The sequence below is a fragment of the Hypanus sabinus genome, chromosome 28 (assembly GCF_030144855.1).
Source record: "Hypanus sabinus isolate sHypSab1 chromosome 28, sHypSab1.hap1, whole genome shotgun sequence".
NCBI lineage: Eukaryota > Metazoa > Chordata > Chondrichthyes > Myliobatiformes > Dasyatidae > Hypanus > Hypanus sabinus.
This window is the reverse complement of record NC_082733.1, coordinates 22,469,504-22,487,176: the sequence shown is the minus strand read 5'-3', so window position 1 is coordinate 22,487,176 and position 17,673 is coordinate 22,469,504. Positions and strand designations below refer to the sequence as shown.

The 17,673-nt window shown below is 38.1% G+C and overlaps 1 long non-coding RNA gene across 2 annotated transcripts in view; it reads left to right on the top strand.

Moving 5' to 3' along the window:
* The window catches only part of LOC132382481 (uncharacterized), a 65,936-nt gene that overhangs the window by 33,568 nt on the left and 14,695 nt on the right, over positions 1-17,673 (top strand). For both annotated transcript variants that reach the window (XR_009508347.1, XR_009508348.1), the window contains exon 2: positions 12,375-12,440. This is a non-coding gene — a long non-coding RNA (uncharacterized LOC132382481). The remainder of the gene's footprint in view (positions 1-12,374; positions 12,441-17,673) is intronic.

The window sequence follows — 17,673 nt, the reverse complement described above, 5'->3', positions numbered from 1 at the left end:
CACACTGTTGACAATAATATCATCTCAAACTGAAATTTTTATTTTAACTTTTCTCTGTTTTTCATTTGTATTACACAGACTTTATTACTGGTGCTTAACACTTGTGGATGTGCACATAATTTCTCAAGTTGAATCATACATATGAAGCCTTATTGTTCTGGCAGTAATGCTTATTAGTATTTACTATGCAGTAATCTACTTGCTTGAATTCAATTTGGAAGCTCAGAACTTGATATTGCAATCATAATATGTTTTGGCTTAGTTATGATGATATTTAGTTAGCTAGACATAATTAATGTGGAACATCTCATTCTGAGGTGGTTGGGAAGCAAAGGGATACTTGGAAGTTTCATCATTGCTTATGATGAATGAGATGTTCTATAGGATTTACATCTATGTGCTTTACCAGATGAAGCATGCAATTTTTCTTTTTCTTAGCACATCACTCAGTATTTTCCCAAGTTCTTCACCTACAATGAATTGCTTTGATATTGGTTATAAAGCAAAGTGTCACAAACTCATTGGTGAGGTGAATGGTATTCTTAATAGTACTGATTCAAGGAAGAAAATGGCCTAGAAGATGGTGTGCTTTCTGCTTTGAGTGGTGCCTGAGCTAACAATGACTAATTATTTCTTATCTCACCAAGTTAAGGATTTCACCTCCTGTAAAATATTCCTTTTGCTGAAAACCCCTTATAAATGTAATTTTTTTTAATAACTTATTTTTACATGCAGCTTTAATTTGTGCTCATGGCACACAGTTCATTTGATAGACTGAGACTTCTTATAGTCATTGTCTGCGCTACCCAACTTACTGTCATCCACTAAGATACGTTGGATTGGAAGACAGAAGGCAGTCATTGAGTTTCCTGGAGGAAAAATATTTTCTCATCGTTAATCTGTTGTTGGTCATATTCACACATAGCTTCCCAAAGTAAGTCTATAAGAGAAACATAGATTTCTCTTCAGAGAACTTCTCTGCGAAATGAAAGGCATTGAATGGTTGGACTGAATGTATTTGCACTATGGAGCATGTGAACAACACCACCATGTTGTTGTTCAGCACCATGGGAACAACAGCAAGGGATAAACATTACAGGGTCTAAAATAAATGTAAATAGGTGCATTTGGCTGTCTGCCCGAGATTTGCCCTTGCACACCAACTTACACAAGCTCTTGCCCTGGTTTATCGTTCCCTTTAAGATCACCCTTCACATCAATCTAGTCATTTACCAGTTCCAGCTGACACCATCCCTCAGTCCTCAAGCCTGTTGTTTATGGAACATTCAATCCACCCGATCTTGCACCTCCGGGACCAAGATTAGTGGAAGGTGATCCAGTTTACATTGTACGGCGGTTGATGGATTCACACTGTTGTGGATGGGGTGGGCAATACCTGGTTGACTGGGAAAGCTATGGCTTGGAGAAGAGGTCTTTGGTGCTGTCCAGTTTCATTTTGGATCCACTGGACCCATTCAAATTGCCTTGGGGTGTCAGATTCCAGCTGTAGCCTTGAGGTGCAGATCATCAGGCTCTTATACCTCCTACCTGATGGCATCTGCAAAAAGTAGACAAGACCCAGATGGTGAGGGTCATTATTGTTGAGTCACCTTCCTGAGACATTGCCTCTTGTATTTGTTCTCTGTGATGTACCCTTGCTGGAATGGCTGAGTACAGCCACTCTCTGAGCTCCTAGCATTCTTGTGCATAGGCGTTCCTATACCAGGCAATGATGCAACCGGTCAGAATACTTTCCGCTGTACATCTGTAGAAGTTTGTTGGAGTCTTCAATGATATATTGAATCTCCTTAAACTTCTTCAAGGACCAACGATAAATCCTGTGAGATGTTGAGAGCCAGGAACTTGAATCTGTTCTTACTTTCCATTGTAGACCCTTCAATGAGGACTGTCAGTAGTTCACCTGACCTCCCCTTCCTAAATTCCACACTTAGATCATTGGTTTTGCTGTTGTTGAGTGCAAGTTTCTTATTACACCACTCAACTGACCGACCTATCTCATCCTGTCTGCCTCTCCAACACATCACAGATTGGTTACGGCATGGAACAAAAGTATTCAGCCCATCAAATCCTGTTCAGCCAATCCCAATCTGCCGTTCCCTCCCCAGAGACTACATGATATCCTTTCCCGTCCTGATGAAGGGTCTCGGCCCAAAACGTTGGCAACGCTTCTCCCTATAGATGCTGCATGGCCTGCTGTGTTCCACCAGCATTTTGTGTGTGTTATTTGATTTCCTTTCCTATATTTATCCAGCTCCTTATTGAACATTACAACTGAATCTGCCTCCAGTGATGCAGCCTCCAGATGCAAACTACTCACGGTTTAATGTTTTTTCTAATGTCACCTTTTCCACAATATCTTCATTCTATGCCTCCTACTTGCTGACTTCCCTATCAATGTAAATAAGTTATCTTCCCTGACAATATTCTTTATGATTTTAAATACCACGCCCTAGTTGCTTTTCATAATCTTTCCTGTTTCAAGGAAAGTAACCTCTACACTTCATCTACACAATGGAGGTCTCTTATCCTTGGGGTCATTTTGGAAATCTCACTCTCTCTGAAGTTTAGAACTGGACACAAATCACCAATTGTGGCTGATCAAAAGTTTGTAAAATTTCAGCATGACTTATTGTTCTTGTACTCCATGGTTTTTTTTTAACCTATTTTCACTAGCTTCTCAGCCAACTTCAATGAACTACCCACAAATCTAGTATTCCCTTTAGAGACTGCTTCTTCTCAGATTTCCTATCAAAATGTGAAAAATATTTAAATTTCGCAGCATTAAACTTTATCTTCTTCCTCTTTGCTCATTTCGCCAGCTTCTCTTTATCTCCTTAAAATCTGCTACAATTATCCTGATAATTCATTAGGCCTTCAAATTGGAGATTAAAATGTTTAGTTACCCAGAAGTACATTATATCAATTAGCAAACTATGGTCATTGAAACAGCGGTTAGCAGTTTTGAGATGACGAAGTGCATCTGTGTAAACAGAGCACCACCCTCTAGTGCATAGCAAAGAGCAGCTTGACACAGGCGACTGAGGCTATATCCACACTAGACCGGATAATTTTGAAAATGCCGGTTTCGTGTAAAAACGATAGACATCCACTCCAAGCGTTTTTGAAAATACCTCTGTCCACATTAAAACGGGTATTTTGGCGAATCTCCTCCTACTGGGCATGCGCAGGACACATCTACTGAAAAGAAGCCATGTGTTTGGTGTTGAATCTCACCGTGAAAGACATTGGTGCGCATTTGTCCAGTTATAGACTAGAAAAACAATTGCCAAACGATGGACAGCTGTTGGCTCTCACGCAGTAGGACTTAAAACTTAAAAAAAAACAAATACTGGAGCATATGGAGGTAACCGACAGGGAGTATGACCCGGCTGATGACGAACGTTGAAAAACTCTGTTGCATTAATAAAACACCGTGTTAAATGTATAAAACATGTCTGCATTAGTGTTATCTTGTATTTCCATACAATGTTACATTCGGTTGTTACACATTTATTACCAGAGAAGTACTTGCATAAATAGGTAAACCACCTTCATACAAGCAAGGACAGAAAACAGGGCAAAGTGAGTATACTTATTTAGATAGTAAGTTATGGGTCAAAGTATTTGGTGAGTGCATTTCTAACTCTTCTGGCTTCAGTCTCGTTGTCACCTGTTCTGAAATTGTTAGGTTGTGTTCAAGAAAACAATGATATGGCGCACTGCCATCACCATCTGTTCTGGCATGTCATGACAGTGGTTTTAGATTTCTCTAGTTACCCCATCCACACTGCTCTGCCCAATCCAGCATTTTCAAATTTATACACTCTGGAGGGTGTTTTAGAAAAGCTCTGTTTTCAGGGGAGGAAAATGCTGTTTCAGTGTGGACGGAGGGTCCAAATGAAGAGAAAAAGCTTTGGTTACAGATTTATAAGGTCTAGTGTGGACGTAGCCTGAAAAGTGATCAGGTATTTATACAAACAATGATTGGTCCTTCAATGTGTATGCGTTTGTAAACAATTCGAGATGGGGCTAGGATGTGTTCACAGATCCACAGGGAGCAAAAAAGGATGGAATGAATATGCAAAATTCTGTCACCCAGGCTTTAATTGTGTTCTCCCCCTGCCACAATGAGCTACATTGCCAACAACTCAAATTTAAAATTCCCATCCATCATGGCGAAAACACTGTGATCTTTTGTAGTCTACACAGCAACACTCAAGTTAGGAACAGGCAAAGGCCACTGGGTTCCCATAGCTTCCTCTGCTATTTAATACAGCTATGGTTGATCTGTTTATAACTAACACTCCACTTGCATCTCCCTCAGTAACAGTTCATCCCCATAACTCTTGGGGATATTTTCAGTCTTCCGTTTTTGAATTCTTTATTTGTTCCGAATTCAATTCACTGGTAGCTTTGCTTTCATAATCTAAACATCCTTGCCTCTTTGTCTGTCCTTCGACCTTCAAAAACCACCCTTGCGTATGCAGCCTGATATCAGAGATTCTTTTCTTGCCTTGACAAGGCCTTCATGCACTTTCTACACATGTGAAATTTATCTGTTTATTTCGAGATATAGTGTGAAGCTGGCTTTTCCACCTCAATGAGCTGCACCGCCCAGCATCCCCACCTATATAACATGAGCCTAATCATGGGACAATTTACATTAACCAATTAATCTACTCATCAGTATGTGTTTGGACCATAGGAGGAAACTGGAGCACCTAGAGGAAAAGCACACACATATAGGAAAGAAAGTATAAAATGCCGGAACTGTACTGTAAACCCTGATGGTCCAAGCTGTAATAGCGCGGTGCCTCATGTTGTATCTAGCTGCTATAACAAACATTAGTTTACACAAGTTTCTTTTAGTTCTTATGAAGTGCCAATGTAGCAAGCAAATATTTATTGTTATTTTTATATGCTCTGGGAAACTTAGATTCAGCTGGATGAAAATCAAATTGAGAATTGGTACTAAATTCCCTTCCCCATAGTACCTATATGAATTTTTTTTTATGACATTCCAGCTTGTTTCAAAGCTGTTTTCTAGTCTTGGTTCACAAGTTATTTGATTTAATGTCACAACTTTCTGTGTTGGGATTTGAAGTCACTATTTATTGGTTGGTAGTCCGGTCATGTGCAGTGAACTGTGTTAGGTATATTCTGGATAGACTTAAATAGAACTCCGGTTGTTTTGGAAGTGTTCTGAGAACTTCTGTGGAAAGCATGATTCTATACTGGAGATATCTGCCATTCACCATTGACTCTGTTCTTATAAAGTCCCAAGAAACAAAGACAGATTGGGAGCATCATTTTTATAGTTTATAATACTCCTTTAAAATAACTAATTTTTGTATCAGATTTTCCCAATTTATAACTTTAAACCATTATATAAAATTCATAATAAACTAAACAGTATAGTGATGAATTCAGAATAGCAGATGAAAGCCTTAACAGTTAACTTATGTTGTGATTCACTTCCGTGAACATTGATGCCATGGTTTGGGAGTCATTGTGCCTGCCAATCCTGCTTTTATCATCCAGTAGGTGCTTGACTCTGATGGACAGATTCAAGAAAAATAAATTGATAGGGAAATATTGTTCAAATTTTTGGTTTGCCATGCAGGGTGAGTAATGTTTCCTGAACAGACTTGGAAAAATTACTTATAGTTCTTCTGTCAGTGAAAAAAATTGATGAAGCTCGGCTTAATATATATTTTATTTGTAGTCAGTCTTCTCACCATTTTGTTTACAATCATTTTTGTTAAGGTAATGATGAATGCTTACAAAACTATATACTAAATTCTCTTTGCATGTGCTACTTTTCTTACAGAACAAGCTTACTTTTTGTAATCGTCACATTATTAAATGCTATTAAAGAAAGACTTCTGTACACTTGGATGTTTTCTAAGACGTACATTAATAAAGACTGGCATTTAATTTATGGTACTTCATAATAGCTAATTTTGTGCTGAGCTAGACAGCAGATGTCATTACTATTTTCCTTGAATCAATAAGATTTTCTTCAGTTGCATCAAAAGCATTAAGGGGAAATGCAACATAAATAAATAAATATAATTTCTCTTGGAAATATGTGCAATGTAGATATTTATTTTAAAACTGAACTGTTACTTCAAAACGGTAGATTTATTAAAATTATTTTCTGCTTCAGGTCCTAATAGTCAGAAATGAAGATCAGACAAAAGAACTACTAGTGCTTGGGTTAAGAAATTGATGTTAACTTGGCTAGTTTTTCAATGTTTTAGTTTATTCAGAGTGTGTGCATTAGCGGCACACCACGTTTATTTGCCTTCCCTAATGTATCATGTGCTGTGTGTGTGAAATTGGTTGGGGTACCATTTGAAGAGCTGCTTGTTATAACCAGCTGCTGTCTCTGTCACAACATTGTTTAATTTGAGATGTTCCTGAGTCCATGGCTCTATGAAGGAAAGCCACAGCCAGAATTCTACCTGACGACATTTTTTGAACTTAATAAATAACCATTGCAAGTTTGAATTACAGACTCTATCCCAGTATTTTGTGCAGCACTATGATGTCACAAGGGAGGCACTGGTTAATGAAACCATGAAATCAAAACATGATTTATGAATTAGAACATTGAACACTGGGTGTGATCTTTGTCAGTTAATATGACACACAGTTAAGTACAGAGGGACAGGGTGCTTTGTGATTCTGTTGAGAGAGTAAATGTTGTGTGTGAGAAAATGTGTCCAATTTGGTTTGAAAAATAATTTCTATGCTCAGTACATTAAGAAGAGGCCCATGCAGTAAATTACGTGAGCTGTGCATGGACAGAGATGGGATAAAATTCAGAGTACCAGTTGAACACAACATAGCTCATGCCAAATGAATTCTGTGGAAGGAACAGTTATTCATTGATGATTTGCAAGCTTATTGCAGTTTCCCAGATCCATGGAGTCCTGATCACTGATAAAAGTTCACTGCAGTCAAGTTTGTGAGGACTAACGATATGATCACTGGATGACATCACCTCACTTTCCACAGAGTAATGGAAATGAAAGGGTGCTGCTAATTGAAAGACTAAAATATCTGATTGCCTTTTGAGCACTCTAGCTCAGTCCAAAGGACTACAAGCAATCCTATTCTGGGGCATATGAACAGATAATTGAACTCCCTTTCAACAGCAGAAAGGCTGCTAGAATAAAAAATGCAGTGAAGTGGAAGAAGAAAACAGTGCTAGATAAAAGAAGATAGATACACTGTTATAACAGAGACACCAAGATCCTCCTGCTCCAGGTCCTTGGTGAGGTAATGAGGATGAAGCCTACATCATACTGATGTCTGGTGTGGTAAAGGGCATTGACCTTTCACACATCACCTCCTAGGTCATATGGAGAAGGGCAATATGTAATTGGAGAGAACACCATCTCCGGAAGAACATCAATGAAGCTTATCTCACAGAGGAAACACTGTTCTCTGTACTGCAATGTTAATCTGTGTGGAACACCAGAAAGTCAATCTGCTTCTTCAGAAAGACACCAACTTAGCTTGCCATGTAACTCACTAACCCTAATCCCAATCATACGTCTTTGGAATATGGGAGGAAACCAGAACGCCCAGAGGAAACCCACGCATTTACGGAGAGAACGTACAAACTCCTTACAGACAACAGCAGGAATCAAATCCCAATTGGTGATTGCTGGCAGTGTATTAACTGCTACACTACCATGCCTCCCCACCATACAATAATGACAGACCTCTTAATGGGCCTGATAGGATTTACAATATTGCAGTCATTTTGTGGTTGTCTTTACATCAGCAGATTTTTATACCTGATGAATTGAATTAGCTAAATTTAAATCTCTGTCTGCCTTGCAGAAAGAAGCTATATATGGAGAAGTATCAAGGCAGAGCATGATTTCTTAACAGTAATTAAAGAACCAATGTTGTTATCAATCTTATGATCTGTCTTTGAAGTGTGCTGGCACCTGCCCACAAAAGGAATGGCAAATAAATTTGCATGCTTCTTTTTGAGCCTAGGGGTACCTAAAATAGTGCAATGTAGGAGCTCATTTAGAAACTTCAAAAATATATCTTTTTCTGCTTACTTTCAACTCTAACTCACTGGGCATTCTTCCTTTTCATCTGCATTAAATGATACAACTTAAAAGGAGGCTACTTGCTAGTCTTTGTAGCTGTTTGTAAACCCTAGCCACATAATCTCACATGTTCTTTTTCCTTCTTAAGTACATATCCAGTCCCTTTTAGAAAATTCTGTTTGAATCTGTTTTCATTTCACTTTTTGGTAGTGTATTCAAGAGCTTTGGGACATTTTTTCCCAAATTAATAGTTTTCCTCTATTTCTTTGCGAATTACCAATGATAACAATTAGGGAAGGAGCTCAAATATACAAAATGGGGTTAAACAATGTGCTATGCAGTAGTTTCTGTTGACTTTATTTAGAAAGAAAATAGGATAAGGTAGAAAAATAGATGACTGATTTGCTATGAGCCCTGTGTGTACTTTCCATCTTCAAGAATGATCTTCAATAACTCCTTGAAACCTTCTTTATCTAAGAAATAAAATTCCAGCTTCTCCAGCCTCTTCAAACAATCAAAGGTCACAGATTAGTATCATTTGAGCAAATCTTAACATCCCCTTCATCTTATTCAAAGAACTGGACAAATGATCAAAATTGGTGCTTTATGTAATGATTTATGAAGGTTTGGCATAATTGCATGACTTCTTTTTCTTCATTTAAAAAGTAGAATATTCCAGATATTTTTCATTGCCTTATCAACTTTCTCAATTATTATCAAAAACTTGTGGATATGAGTATCTGTTAACCTCAAAGCAATCCCTCCCCTTCCCTCATATGCATCAATTGTCACCTACAAGGTTTCTTTATTCCTACTCCTGTATTAAAGATTACTGCTTTGAACCACTCTATTTGATTCTCCCCCTCATTTTCCTTTTTATTCATTCCTCCTTTGTATAGCATCATACACTATTATAATTGAGCTGTTTTCATTATTTCCATTTTCTTCTTCTTCTTAAACTTGTCACTCTAGGCTGCTAACAGTAGTTCACTAGAGTTATCATTCCTGGCTCAGTCTTTCAAATCCAGGTGTAAACCACCTATACATCTTCTGGGTGAAGATCCTTCCGCTCCCAGGCATAAGGTCTTTTGAGCTTTTGTTGCACTTGGTTTTTACAAGATGGTGTCACTAGCTCCATACCCAACCCTCCCTACTTTCACAGCCAGGCTTGGGATGGTCCATGGTGGAGTTATTTTCATTTTAATCTTAAGCTAATTTTATTTTTGTCATTTATATTTTCTCAGGAGCTCTCACGTATCTTTTATTTTGCTGACATTTTTCACATTTTCACATTTATCTTTTTTTTACAGTGTGTGACAATATAGAAGGTAAGAGATTGTAAGAAGGATTGCATGAGGTATTCAGGGAAAGAAAGCCTTAAGTACTTGAAGAGACGTGGTGTACTCTGGTAATCTGGGACACTTGCAGATTTGGTAGGGCTGGATAGCAGATTTTCTGGATTATTGGAGACATTTAAAATATTAATATCCAAGCATTTCACTGTGTTTCAATGTACAGGTAATGAGTAAAGCTACTCTTTAAATCTTTAACTGTGCCTTATTTCACTTGTTTTATTGTTACAGTGGTTTAGTAAAGTCTGCTGTGAACACATGAATTTAAAAAGCATGGGAAACATTATAAATATTCCCAACCCTGACACTACCCACAAACACCCTCATTCCAGACCTGCCCTGTGTCCAGCCAAGTTCCTGGGTGCAGATCTGGTCATGCACCCTGACCGCTCTCTGGATCCTAGGCCCACATTTCAGACCAACTACTGAACAGGATGCTGAACTGTTAGAACTTCTAAACAATTGGATGCTGGATGATTGGAGTTTTACTGTGGAAAGTGAATCTGGGAAACGTGATGGTAAGCAACAGAGTGAGATATCAGAGTGTTTAGGTAATAATTGGTAAAATTGCTGCATGATACTGTACAAAGGAGTGGGGGGCAGGGGCTATATATAATGATAATGGTGTTGCTGTTTGGGAGCATTCAGAGCATTCATTTATATATATATAAAGACAAAGACTGACAAACAACCAATGTGCAAAGGAATACAAACTGTGTAATTAAAAAATTAGTACTGAGAACATGAGATGTAAAGAGACTTTGAAAGTGAGACTCTAGGTTGTAGAATCAATTCAGAGTTGTGGTGAGTGAAGTTATCCACACCAGTTCTGGAACCAGATGGCTGTAGGATAATAATTGTTCCTGAACCTGATGATTGGGTTGAAGGCTTCTGTACCTCCTTCCTGATGGTAATAGCCAGAAGAGAGAATGGCCTGGATGGTGCTGGGGGGGGGGGGGGGGGGAGGGGGCGGGAGATCTTTGATGAATGCACCTTTTTTGTAGCTGTATTCTATACAAATGTACTCAGTGGTGGCTCTTTCTACTGTGGTCTTCCATTCCTGGTCATTTGTGTTCCCCGGACTGGCCATGATACAACCAGTTAGGTTGATTACTTAGACTGTTATTTGTGCATGTTAAAAACTTCAAAGAAATAGTATAAAACAAAAAGATACAACACTTCATCAAAGGAGATTTTCAACTGGAGTTCTTCTGGTAAGGGGGTTAATGTGATTATTTCAGCCATTACGTTGCAACAAATATAGCAGATTTGTGATGCTTAGTTTGATGCCTAGCCATCAAAACAAAATTCCTGCTTCACCTGGCAGCTATTCTCATTTAGTGTATAAATTTACTTATAAGTAATAGAACCATTCATCAATGTATTTGCAGGAATTCAATGGTGCAGTTCTTAAGCTACAAACAAGGGGGAATCAATGGGTCAATTGGTCCCTGTGAAGGGCAATGAGCAGTTAATGTTTCTAGTGTGATGGCATTGGGTTCCCTGTTTGCAAAGCCACTACTTGAATGGTAGGTCACCCCTCTCTATCGAGGAGGAGATACTTCCAGCCAATAAAGAAGTTTAAGAACAATTTATCTTATTTTTAATGATACATATTTAGATTTATACAAATAGTTCTTAACATATTTTTAACACTCACAGAGAATTTCTGATTGATGAAAGATTTCCAAATCACTAAAGATTTACAAACTACAACGGATTTCTAAACACAGATAGTTCTTTCGAACTAGAAGAACATATGATCGAGTCATGTTGCAGACTAAGAGGTTGAGGAATTAATTCTAGGTTTTCCTTCCGTCACCTTGTTTCTCTGTCACATCGTATCCTTGTCATTCCAAGCAATCCTTAATGCTACTGTTATGTATTCTATTTTCTACTAGATGACATCATCTGCATGCGATAATTTCCAGATACCTTTGCAGAGACAAAATAACTCACCCAGATGGTCTTAGAAGCTTCTGGTGACAGAAGTCCCCAAACATCCACAATTAATGCTGACCCTCTAAGAACACAAACTTCCCAACTTAGAACCATGTTTGATGTGTGAAGTGATATTACCCCATTGTCTTGCGTTTGGCTCATGCAGACAAGAGGTCTCCTAGTCACTTCACTTTGCAAAGCAGACCTCTTAGCTGCCAGGCCAGAATATTAATTAAAATCTTAACTTTATCACCAGTATCTCTGATCCTTTGGAAAGGTTATGCCACTGTTCTAGAAAACTGATGTTTGCAATAATCTCTTGGGCCCTGGAAAGTGAATGTCCATCAAATCAGCTAAGGTCTGAAAGGTAGAAGGGAAGGAGGGAGGGAGAGGGAGAGGGAGAGAATAAAAAAGTGTATGGAAAGGGAGGAGCAAGTTAATAGAACCTGGATTCAACACTGACCTCCATTATAGCCTGTGCAGAGTTTGCATGTTCAGTGATCACATTGGTTTCCTTTCACAGCGCAAAGGTATATGTATGGGTAGTAGGTTAACTGACCACTGTAAGATTGGTCCTAGTGTGTAGAGCCTGGGTTGTATTAATGGGTCTATGGGCATAGAAGAGCACAGAACATAAAACAGTACAGCACACTACAGGTCCTTTGGCCCATGATGTTGTACCAACCTTTTAATCTACTCCAAGATCATTTGTACTCCCATGTAGCCCTCCAATTTTCGTTCATCCATGTGCTTTCTAAGAGTCTCCTAAATGTCTCCGTTGTATCTGCCTGTATGATTTGCCACTGCAGTGGGTCCCATGTACTTGCAACTCTCTCTGACATCCCCCTGTACTTTCCTCCAACCCACTTAATAGTATGTCATCTCGTATTAGCCATTGCCACTCTGGGAAAAGTGCACTGGCTATCTACTCTCTCTATGCCTCTTATCATCTTATACACCTCTAACAATTTTTGCTCCACAGAAAAAAAGCCTTGGGTTGCTCAACCTTTCTTCATAAGACATGATCGCTAATCCAGATAGCAACCTGGTAAGTCTCTTTTGTACTCTGTCTAAAGCTTTCATATTCGTCCTATAATGAGATGACCAGAAATAAACACAATACTCCAAGGTTGCAGGGAAAATTTCTGGCAGACTGGGATTGTTCTGTAATACTGCACAGACTCCTTGAACCAAACATTCTGCCTTCAATATTTTAAGGAAATATATCTATTTTAGTGATTCATATTTGTATGAACATTGACAGGATTGTCAATGAGATACCTCTTAGCATAACGCACATAATAATTTCAGTTGGACTTCGTGTTGGGTATCATTACATCTGGAATTTATTTGACTTCACCAACCTAACTATTGCCAAAATGACAGAGTTAAAGGTGCTACGTTATACTATACTTGTTCATGTAATGTAAGCCTGAGCAACTATATTCACTGGAAAATGTTTCCTTGTCACTCCCTATAGAAATAAGCATTCTCAAAATGTAGGTTCATGCAGGATAACTTTGAAGTAGATTCGCTGAATACAGCAGAGAAGTAAACTGTACCTGAGACAGTAATATTTTCAATGAAAATCGGGAGAACAAAATATGGAACTTTTTTTAAAGTGCATTTTCAAAGTTGTTTCCCATGGTGGGGGAGGCTAGGACAAGAGGGTACAGCCTCAGGATAGTGGAGCGTCTACTAAAACAGATGCACAGAAATTTCTTTAGCCAGAGGGTGGTGATTTGTGGAATCTATTACCACAGGCAGCTATGGAGGCCAGGCCGTTGGGTGTATTCAAGGCAGAGCTTGATAAGTTCTTGATTTGACAAGGCATCAAAGGTTATGCTCTTATGGAATGTAGATTGACAATTTTTAAAAATGTAAATTCATAAAGATTATAATCAGAAGGCAAAGAAAAGGGTCTGAAACAGGGGTAGTCCTAGTATGGGGATAATGGTGGCCCAAGAAAAATGGGCAAACTGGCCTTGCTTTGAGGTGACTTTGAAGAATTATTCTCTGTGGAAATTCACTGTTGAAAAATAAGGTCTCATACATGTAGTAAAATAGTTTTTTTATTGTTGGGTTTAAAGGTTGCAATGAAATTTCTACTGCAGTGTCAAAGTTTGGAAAAATTGGGACTATAGTGAGCACTATCCTCTTTCCTCTACTGCATCATATTGAGCAAGATCTTAGTAAATGCTTAAATAAGCAGTATGGTACTTTAGAACTACTGGTGAGGATAAAAGAAACCTCTTGCTGTCTCTGACCAGCAGTTAATTTACTGAAAAATTCTCATTGATTAATTCTCATCTGATACCCTGCTGAGAATTTTCAATAGCTGTTCTTGCTTCAGTAGTTGTAAAGTTATTTAGAAATATTCCTTTAGGATTGTTTCATGGAAGATGAGAATGCATTTTCATAGAGTAATCACAGAGGGATATTTTGTGTCATCTGAGTACTGCTGATAGTTCATTGCAATGAGTTCCATGGAAAATGTGGATAGGAAGGCGTTAAATTCTTGCTCAATTTGGATATGGATTTTTTTTATTATACAGTAATTATTTCCTGAGGCAATTAACCCAGATAGCTGTATTAAAGGAAGAATATCCCTTGAAATGGCAGCATGTTTTGTACAAACTTAAAAAATGTTTTACTGTAATTATCTTGGAAAGAGGAGTTTGCATAAATTGACCATTGAAGAATAATTGTAGTTTAGCATTATTTTTTTCCCCTGTATTTAACAGGGTAATGCCAGATGATACATTAATTGCTGTTGAGTGGGATGGGTGGGGATTGAAGAAGCTCATAAAATTGATGTTGAAGTGAATGAAATCCCATTATTGTCAATACATAATGCTTGTGTCATCACTAACGTCTCATTTTCTGATCTTCATTTAAATCAATGAACCTTCCACTGTGAAGAAAGGTTTGTGCTTCCATCTTCAACTAATGTCAAATGAATGTTAATTGAAATTAATCAAAATAAAATTGTGGGTCTTAGGGATCAGCTTGATTACCTAACCAAAATATCTAATGAGAAGTAAAACATTCCCATTCTGACTAGAGAATTTAAATCTATATTGAACTCAAGTTAAACATGCTACATTAAAACCAAACTACATCAGATGAATGCTAATCTCAGACTCTAACAGGACAGCAACATCAATAAACAATGCTTATTGAAGTTAATTGGGCTAATGTTTTTAATAACAGAACAGTTCTAAATACCTTCCTTACCTGAGTTAATTCAGTGGAGTTTCTCAACAAGCCCCTCCGTCTCTCTACCTCCCTTTCTTTAACCGCATCTTTGATTTACATTTCTTTGACCAAGGTTTCAGCCACCTTCATTATTTTCTTAGCATCATAATTGTTTAATTTTTAATATTAAATGCACTATACATATAAATCTGATTTATCATTTTGGTTATGGAAATGAATTTGGAACAATCCCTTTGAGAACTATAATTCAGCTTTAGGGCAAATTTGTGAACATATGCTAATGGCATACAATAAAACAATGGTCCATAAAGATGTCTAGGTTAAGTCTTGATGAAGCAAAGACATCTTGCTTGGAAGAAATTAAATTCCTGCACCTGAATTTCTTAGGGTATCACAATAATTGCAAGGCTTAATTATAAAACAAAACAGCCTGAAACCAAAGAGTCATTAGTAAATTTTCTCTTTACTTCTCTGTGAAATTTCCTTTTGATGTTTTCCATTGTTGAATAATATAAATCACTGTGTGTAGTACAGGAAGTTTATAATGTTGTGAACTGCAGGGCCCAGCAGATCAAGCTTTGCTAATGGAGAGTGAAAATGTAGTGTTAGGTGTTGCCTAGTGCCACAATAGTTAGAAAAGTTGCTAAATAGCTCCTTTAATCTATTTTGATCCTGAACTTGTTTACTGTCTCCATAGAGTTGGCATATTCTTTCTGTGACTCTCAGGGTTCCTCTGGGTGCCCGGGTTTTCTCCCACACCCCATGTGTTGGTAAATATACTGTTCGTTTGTTATAGGCTGTGTCATATGACATGGGTAATCAGGGTTTTTCTATGACCATGATTATTCTAGGTAAATTTTTCTACAGAAGAGGCTTGCCATTTCCTCCTTCTGGGCAGTGTCTTTACAAGACAGGTGACCCCAACCATTATCGATACTCATCAAAGATTGCCTGCTTGATGCCAGTGGTCATATAACCATAACTTGTGACATTCACCATCTGCTCATAAGCCCATCCACCACCAGCTCCTGTGGCTTTATATGAGCCTGATTGGGGGGGGATTAAGCAGGTACTACACCTTGGCCAAGGGTGACCTGCAGTCTAGCAGAGGGAATGAGTGCCTTACACCTCCCTTGTTAGAGCTATATCTCCCCACCGCCACCCAAAGTATATTGGCTCTTATAAATTGCCCCCAGCATAGGTATGTGGTTAAGAAACTGCAGGGATTTGATGGGCACATGAGAGATAATATAAGGAATTGTGGAGGATTCGGAGCTGATGGGAATGCAAAATTTAATGAGCTGATGGCATTTTACTTTGTAGGTAAATGTATTATCATTTACATATAGAGAACCAAGATCAAGTTAGTTTCTAGATGAAGTGACATTAGAGATGAGTTTAATTGTATAAGGACAACATAAGTGATTTAGAATATGTTCAAGGCATACATTCTTATTTTGTTTATATATTTCTATTTTCACATTCCTATTATGTTCCTTTGCTCCCATTTATATTGGGAATTGCCTCTGTAAACTTGTCGTGCTGTAATTACAGGATTTTGCATTGCATTGCCACAGTTGGAAGAAGTGTAATTACAGCGTGATAAATTTATGTGGGCAGTTTTAATTATAAATGTGGACATAGAAAATGATAATGGAAAGGGCTGCTTGCAAGCGCGTGCTGACATAAGATTCTTAATATATTCGTACTCTATCTCCTGTGATATTGCTCATGGGGAGTTAACAGCAAGTGCAATCTTCAGGGACAGCAAGATAATTGTACCTATCTGCCAGTTATAATTCAAACATCATTTTGAATTCTTTCCATTATAATTTTCTAAAGGAAGTTCCTGTACAAACTTAATGTGTTATTGCATCCTCCCTTTTCATCAAAGTAAATTTTGCAGATGAATTCCTCAGTATCTCTGCCTACTACTTCACATATTTGTTATCATTTTACCTGTTCCTTCTAAGCCCAATTGTAAAGAATGGGCTGTTGATGCAGAAGCACAAATGTATGCTTGGGGACTGATGCTTACAGTGCATATGAACACAATGGACATAATAACTGCAGCTTTTTGCAAAAATAATTATCCAGAACTGCCACACAGAACATAGAAAACCTACAGCACAATACAGGCCCTTTGGTCCACGAAGTTGTGCCAAACATGTCCCTAACTTAGAAATGATTAGGCTTACCCATAGATAAAATTTCAGGTCCATTGTGTTTTATGAAGAAATGTTTGGATCATTCTTTGGACTTTAACTTATCATCACTTACCTTTGTAGTTTGCACTTTCTGGCTGCAAGGCTGGGAGAGAATCATGATTTTCACTAATAATCCTTATGACATCCAAGGTGGCGTTTTCTACGACACCAAAATCTGCATTATAAGAGTACAGAAAATTCTGCTTCATAGCCTGTGCAACGTAGCTGTATCCATTTTTTTGTTCTTGGGCAACTGTAGCTCAGTGAGTACAACTTACTCCTCTCAGTTGGAGGGTAATACATTCAATCCTGGGTTTAGGAGACTTGAAAGGATGAAATCCTGTTCAGCACTCTTGGACATGTTACCATTTGGATAGAACATAAAGTAAACCTTCCTTTTATCTTAGTGCAAATGCACTAAGCCTTTGACTGAAAGTTCACACCAAAATAGACCAGGCATTTTTGGATTGGAAATCAAGACTAAAAGGAAAGGTGGTGAATAAAGGGTTAATGTAGGTTGGCTTGGGCGTTAACACAAAACACTTGATTAAGGAGGAGACTAATTTATCATCCGAAAGAAGAAACTGGCATTTTGCATCAGTGATCAGGCTTCCAAAGAAGGACTGCCATTTTGTCATGGGTTGTAATCTGATCTGTTAGGGATGGGGTGACATATCTTTCTTTTCTCTGCATCATTCAACTAGAACAGTTCCCTTTGTGATTCCTAGTATCCATCTCTACCTACCATCACCCTTCCCATTTCATCTTCTGGAAATGCGCACCTGTTCTTTTGCATCGGCCCTTCTCAGGAATCCAACCTACCCTTTTACATAAAGCAACAATCCTCTTTCACTT